At 40.0% G+C, this 7,791-nt stretch overlaps 2 long non-coding RNA genes across 2 annotated transcripts; both read left to right on the forward strand.

Annotated features, from left to right (window-relative positions):
- Positions 1-604: 604 nt before the first annotated feature.
- On the forward strand, positions 605-2,798 carry LOC147967840 (uncharacterized). The gene is made up of 3 exons (XR_015603884.1): positions 605-993; positions 1,512-1,630; positions 1,969-2,798. It is a non-coding gene; the product is annotated as an uncharacterized LOC147967840 (long non-coding RNA).
- Positions 2,799-4,440: 1,642 nt separating this feature from the next.
- LOC147967841 (uncharacterized) lies at positions 4,441-7,223 on the forward strand. The gene is made up of 4 exons (XR_015603201.1): positions 4,441-4,494; positions 5,265-5,332; positions 5,719-5,821; positions 6,963-7,223. It is a non-coding gene; the product is annotated as an uncharacterized LOC147967841 (long non-coding RNA).
- Positions 7,224-7,791: the final 568 nt, after the last annotated feature.

Here is a 7,791-nt window from a genome sequence, read left to right on the forward strand (position 1 = left end):
TATAATTTTATTGTGGTTTTTGTACAGATGTTTCATTTTACCTAGGGATAAAAAGTGCAATATAAAGGTTCATTAAACAAACTGAACTTATATATGATCATTTAGGTGCTGAATTTGTCTATCTGGACTTTATTGGTACTGAAATTATCTCATATAAAGTAAGTGATTCATTTCCCCTTGAGTGGATAAACATATAGTGGAAGAAGGGCTTCTATGTCATACCCATGCCTTCATATTTAGTTCCATGCTAAAGGATCACTAAATCTCGGCTCCTCCATTGTTTTTCTTATCAAACTAGAGGGCTTCATAAATATTGTATATATGTCTTACCAAGACATTTTCTAAGTAAAATAGTGAGTTCAAATTGTTTTTTCTGTAACCTTTGATAGAAGGATCCACACATGTTTTGTTTTCTACGTGTATATTTGTGCTACCAAGATTGCATTATATTTTTCCGAGTCCAGAGAGATGGACCTTGCTCATGATGGCAGTCAGTGTTATGTTTACTTGATAATCCTTAATTTTCCAAATCACAGCTTTGTGTACTACTGTTATACACACACTTCCAAAAGAAATATCAGATTTTGTTCTTTCTTCTTTTAAAATTAAATATGCTTGAGTTTCCTTTTGTCGATTTCTAAACTCACCTTCCTGATAGTTTCCATACATGCATATACCCTTTTTGGTCATTATAGAAATATATTGTTTTAACGATGCCTGTTAGCTACATATGTCAGAATGTAACTAATTAATTTTACTTCTCGCGAAGTATATTTCTTTTGTTTCAATAAAATTATGCACAACTCGATATTTAAAGGTGCATTTGTCTAATTTTCTTTATTTCAAAACTGCATATGCAGGAGAGGCTCACACTAAGGGAGGGCTAAATTGTGAGATATCCTTGTTTGGTCCTTTCCATATACCTACAAGGCATGAATCAAGATGGCATGGTTTATCATTGAACTGAATGCTTCCATGGAACTTTGGTTTCAGGTGATAACATGAATATATACTTTTTATGGTTTGGCTAGATGGTCCTTCTAGATTTTGTCTGATTGTGTACAAGTAGTCGGGTTATAATTACCAAAACTTACTATTTTCGACCGTGGCTGTTACTACCTTAAACAACGCTGATTTTCTTTTAGTACTACAGTTGTTGCCCACTGCCGCCACGTCCGTCCAGCTAGCGCGTCACATCTGCCACTTCTCCTCCACGGTGTTTAACATAGGTAGCACGTGGGTTGTGCCTATGTGAGCCATGACGGTGCTGCCCGCACCCCTGCCTCATTCGTGAGCATCACCAAGCACTAGGAGTCTAGGAATGACATGTAACTGGAGTATTGAGTACTGAGTTTCAATACACCACGTCGATTAACCTCTGTCCAAGGCGAACATGAGAATGATACTCTAGATATGGTCCCACTTATTCTGGTTCACAAAATGCAGTAGGTAAGGAATTCATTTATATTTTCCATTACATTTGGTCATAAGATTTTACTTTGCTTTGCCAGGAGAGTTTCACTTCATGTAGCGGCGTGGATGTCCGGGGAAGTGGTTCCTCGCCGGCTGGATGGCGTTGAGGCGCAACCCCGGCGCCCATTGATTACTGGCTCGGCTACAACCTCCCTCGGTGATCTCCTACTTCCTCCTGCTCCTCAATTTCTGTTTGGGGAATTCTTCAATTGATAAATTGAAATGACTGCTGGTTAGGTAATTAGTTCACTAAAAAGATAGGCCATTGTCGTTTAATATAGTTTTTGGTCTCATTAACAACACACGTTGGTGTCAAGACGAGCGACATGGCCTGTTATGATCAACAACTTCTGAGTCATAGGATTTGATGCATTATTCTGTGTGAAAAGGGGCAATGAATGCGTGAATTAAGTATTTTTGGTTTGAAGCAACTAGCAATTTCTATGTATAACTATACTAATAGATGAGAGCATGTGTGCATATGTGGTTTTCAAGGAGAATTATGTGACCGTGGCGTTCGTGCTCGTCGGCGGGACGGTGCAAGGCGCAACTCCGACGCGGTCGCGTGGTGGATGTGCGGTGTAGGAAGCGGTTCCTTGCCGGTTGGACGGCGTTCACGCGCAACCCCGGCGTGCAGTGAGTACTGCCTCGGCTACAACCTCCCTCGTGAGCTCCATCTTCCTCCTTCTCCTCTGCTTTGGCTACTGTATGGGACATGGCCATCCAGAGATAAGAATAGAAGCTCTCATTCCGGCTCCTCAGCGATTTGGGCTCCTGGCCGTTGGATCTGCGCGCTTGATGCGATCCGAGCCGTCGGATCGAGCCCTGGAACGACCTTGTCCGTCGGATAAAAAATAGTTACTGCTGGAATGAACAGTTTCACCTCGACCGTGCCACCGCGCGTAAATAGCCTGCCCCGCCGGGGGCATTCTCGCCATTTCGCTTTGTCTGTGGCTGGCGTTCATGCTAGGGCGATGATGATTAACTGTGGCTGGAATAAGTGTGCCTTTGAGCAATCAAGGCACCTGTGGGTATCAAGTTGGATCCTCCCTGTTGTCTCTAGAATCCTTTTTGATCCTGTGATACCTATTGATCTGTCCTTGGATGGTCATTCTTGTTGAGTGATAACCCGGGCAGCTCCATTGTGTAAACAGATTGATCTGGTGATAAGAGATGATGGGGATAGGTTATATGATCGAGAAAAGGCGAATCTGAGCCCACTATGCAATAAAACTGCAGCTACCTCCCCTAATGTGTGTAGTATTGAAGGCAAAAGAGAACTTTTAATGTCTTGCTACTTTAAAATTCCAAAAAGGTGCATTCTTCCTTTGTTGGTTACTGATTCTTCATCTTAAGGTGACCCTATTTATATAGTGATTCTATCCATCTGATTTGAACTAGGAGAGGGCCACTGATTCTTGATCTTAAAGTGACCCCATTTTTCTATGCCTCATGCTCATGCTGCTCTATGTTCCCTTTTAAAGATTCTTGCTTGCATTTTGGGTTGGTTTTCTGCTCTATGTTCCCTTTTAGCATTTCTTTCCGCTGTTGCTGCATTCCATTTTTTGTATATTACATGTTCTTTTTGTATCTCATTCTACATGTAACATAACTAAATAATACATTGAGATGAAAGGTTATATCTGATATCATTGAGAGGAGCAGGCCAACATCCCTACCTCCCTCTTCAACTCCCACCCAACACAATTGTGGTGAGCCCTCCCTCTCATTCTGGTTAACTGCAGCTCATCCATGGTTTTGTTTTGGACCATCTAAATTCTGGTTAACTGCAGCTCATCCATGGTTGTACCTTTTCCTCTTTTTCCCCTTGCAGGTTGGTCCGCTGTCTACAGGTGCTCGTTATTCTGGCCAGTTTGTCGTGCTCTGTCTTCGACCACCTCTTTGCAGGTTGTCCCCTTCTCCCCCTCTCTTCTATGCTTTCCAGGCCTAGGCTTACATTTCTTCCTGTATGAAGCTGCTGTTAGATTGTGTTTGGACAATGGATGTATGTGCTTTTTGTCCTCTTATTCGTAGAAGCCTAGCACCTAAATTATTGTTCCCTGCTTGTATTTTTGTGCTTGCTTGGCATTCAGAAATGGGGATTTTTGTCACTTCTCTAGATCCTGGTAGGACCTATGCTTTCTTGTACCTTTCTGCTGTGTCCTAGAAGTAGCCTAATGATTTGTTTGTTGGAAGTGATCGCATGTGTCGCGCTGGTGGGGCTACCAAACTAACCAATATCGTTCTAGATATGATTTATAGAAAATGTTCATTGGCCTGTAGCTGAAGTAGTATGCTGTCAGGAAGATATTCACTTGCCTTAAGCACCTAATGTTACTGAAAGCTATATATATTCACAGCTATATATATTGTCATCACCTAGCTATATACAGGTTCTGAAAGCTATATATATTGCTATCTACAGACTGTGTATCATAAATTTTTGTTTTACATAGATTTTTCGTTTCCTGATGTTAGGTCAGATGGTTCAATTGATATTTCAGTTTTAGGAGAAATTGCTCTCAGCTTCTTCCAAGTTGAATTTGTCTAAAAAGTGAGTGCCATGTTTCTCAGATGGCCACTAGAAAATGTTTTCTCTGCAATCCCAATTGTTGTTGGTTTTATTCTTCCTGATTCTTTCAGAATTTATTCTTAAGGTAGTTAATTGTTTTCTTGTTGCTACGTTTTGGTCAGGACGGCCTGCCACCTCTCTTGCTGTCTAGGTCACCGCGACGCTCAGTGGTGCCAAGCTCCAGTTGGGGATGGTAGTCCGTGGGCAAGGCAGGGCATCAATGCCGTCGACCCCTCCGCCCCACGCCACCTGAGAGGTATTTGGATCCTTACCTCACGAGGATGTGGTGTCCTTTAACTTGTGGTTGCCTCTGAGACGCTAAGAGATGATGCAGCTGATTAAACTAATCAAGGCACCAAAATTTTGACCATAGATCATCTCTGTTTCTAAACTACAGAGTACCTCGCCTGGATCCGGAGGTGAAGTTACAGTGAACTCATGTAGTCAAGGTACGAACCCTACCCCTCTCCCTCCCGACGGAGCTCTCCTCACGCCTTTTCGTGTTTCCCTTGCTCGGACATCGCTTGATTTTTGGAGCATCAAGGAACTTGTGTGATTCTTGGCAGAGACCTAAATCTGTAAGGAATATCAGTGATGATGATTTCTCTTGCCTTATGTAAATATATTCAGTTAGTTCATCTGAGACCATTACAATTTGCAAATTTTGGGAGTGAAATTGACGGCTTCAATCTTTAATTAGTTTGCATTTTCCCCTTAATTTGAGTCTTAGATACATTGCTTTGGATCTACCATGTTTACTTCGACTATAAGAGATGCGTCTTTGCCGTTTTTTTATCTATTCCCCTTAATTTATGTCTTAGATACATTGCTTTGGATCTATCTGTGTATGTTTGCAGCGCTAGAACAAGTATGTTCAGTGACCATTTAGAACAAACGCCATTTTTCATGCGACATTATATATTTATGGGGCAGTGATATCTAAACACCATTTTCCAAAGGATTTTTCACTTGGTTTCTACAGATGGGGATCTTTATGGGTCCATTATATATTTATATCAAGTTTACAGTAGTTTTGTTGTGAAATGAGCTTTGAGATGTCATTGATGTATATATTTTCAATGTATTTTTTAACCGTGACGTTTATCTTGGTCTATATGTAAATTTTTATTTATTGAAATTACTTTAGGTGATTGGTTGATGCACAGTCCTGAGCAAACAAACCTTACTCATCCCCTTCTCTGTAAATCATTGTATGCAGGTTGTCGGCACATCATCTAACAAAGTCACCTCCAGTGATCCTTATGTCGACAAGCAGCTAGACCCAAGGTTAGTCTCTGAAGATGTCTGTTTATGATTTATTATTCTCTAAGTTCCACATGATTAGTCTCCAGAAAAAAGCATGGCTGCCGGCACAATGGTCTACTATAAAATATATTACTATACCATAGTAGAAACAAATAGATTGGTTATCCTGTGTTATCATTATGCCTTGCTTTTAGTATATTGTAAATCTTGCTTTGTACCGAATCTTTATGCAAATCGATTATCCTGGGCTACCACTGTGCCATTCTCTTGGAATGTAATGAATCTTGGTGCAAATCAGTTATCCTGTCAAATCTTGATGCTTTTTTACTTAACCACTATTATTATAAATATGCATTCTGTTGAACCAGCTCCTTCTATGAGAGACGCTTGACCATTGCCTTACACAGGCACTACGCATTGCGCTTTCTGATGTAAATCACTTCCTGGACAGGCGGCACACATCCTGATGCAAATCAGTTCCTGGACAACCAACTTGAGATCAATTATCCGGTAGGTTGACTATACCTTGGTTTTAGTAGTCTTTAATGTTTTTGCTCTATACTTATGACTACAATTTCTAACTTAGCTTAATAGCCCTTCTGGGCTCAGCTGTATTAAAAAATATGGCTTACAATCGTTGTTCTGGATTATGTTGTCCCTTTTGCGTTGTCGGATGCTTTACCTTGGCAGCATGGTTTAAATTCCTTGCTTTCTCCATGTGAAGTTTCCAAAAAGCTTCTCTATTTAAGGAACCAATTTTGCTCTTTGATGTTGCATCGACCAATGCTCAGTACCTAATATAACTAAAAGTCGGTTACCGGGTCAATACACCTTATACAAGTTATGAATGGGCAATATGTGGCCATCTAGAGTAGAATTTGGTTTATTGATTGATACAAGGGTCAAATTAGTCTTTTCTCAAGGTATTCGCCACTGTTTTGTTTTTAGGCTTATTTGCCTGATTTTTTTAGGATCTCCGTGTCAAGGTGGGGATATATCAAAGTAATGCCATGTTCTAATTATAAATGAAGAGAAAGTTAAGAACTTAGTAATTACATGGTAATCATGGCTAGAGCATAGAGGTCAGAGATGTACAAATGATTTATTAAAAAAATTGTATTTGCAACAGCACACTGGATCACATCCGGTATGCATTTTTGTAGAATATAAGTCAGTTTAGAACTTTTTACCACGACAACTAGAGTAAATCCATCGTATATATTCAGTAGCGTATATATTTAGATATTCCTGATGCTGCATAAGCATGCTTCAGTTCGCCTGGGAGCACAAGCTGCTGTCGTATATATACATGTATTTCTTGGTTCTAACAAGATGCATGCCAATCTTAGAATATATAGTAAGTACCTATCCTGAAATTTATGACTCACGTGAGGTGCCTATCTGTAGATAACTATCGTACTTGCATAGCTGGTTGATTTATTTGATTATAATCAAACCAAACTATAGTAATTTTAAGATCGTGGTTATTCAAATGAAAAATGATCAAAGAAATACATGTGCAGAGTCACATCTCTTGAGATCATGATTAGGCATGCAATTAGTCCTTCAAATTATTGTGATATTGTATTGCTCTTTAGTCTAATATAAATTATGTAATGTGGTGCTTCACCTCCTTTTCTCTTCTTGTCAGGACATATACTCTGTCGAATTGCTCAGGCAGGCAACGCGCGCCACATCTATTCACAGACTTGCTCTGCTGCTTTGTAGCCCGGCTGATTCTGTACTCTTGATCGTCCTCATGGCATCTGTCAACTCCATTGTGAATCTTCTCTTTACCTTAAGGTTGTACTCGCTGTGCTAGAATGATCAGATGTAATAGTAAATACATCTTTCCTTTTTACAAGGTTCAGATCATAAGGAATGTCATGTCCTGTGAACCAAGTTCAGTATGTTGTCTATCAAATATATTCTTGTTTCTTGTGATGCTCCAGTTCAGATAATCATTAGTGCATATTTTGGCTAATATTTCTACTACAGGGCACTTGGTGGCGATGTAAAAGTGTTGGATGGGTTGGGTTTCTTGTTGTTGACTATTATAGGCTTTTTTCTGTGTAACTTAAGAAGTGTTAACATATTTTTAAAATATTACCGTAATTTTGAAATCTGTTCACATGTGTCTGCACATCTGTATCTCGCTCCTATTATATTCTCACTGCATGTTATCCTGTATGATTGCATATGCTAAATCTGGGTTAATACTGACTTAGCATTACCCGTTTGATTAAAACGTTAGGACCGGCACCCTCGCGTCAAGGCGCGAACCCGATAGATAGGCCCATTGCTTGCATGATGATAGATAGGCCCATTGCTTGCATGATGATAAATTTTGCCCACAAGAATGTCCTAACAAATCTTATCTTTGATTGCAGCTAAAAGAGAGCTGACTAGGCCCGCCTGGGAAAGCAGGTAAGCACATTCGTGTCTGGTGTGTCAGATCTGCTAAATTGAACTCTTGCACT

The sequence above is a fragment of the Triticum urartu genome, chromosome 5A (genome assembly GCF_056163025.1).
Source record: "Triticum urartu cultivar PI428250 chromosome 5A, HENAU_Tu73, whole genome shotgun sequence".
Lineage (NCBI taxonomy): Eukaryota > Viridiplantae > Streptophyta > Magnoliopsida > Poales > Poaceae > Triticum > Triticum urartu.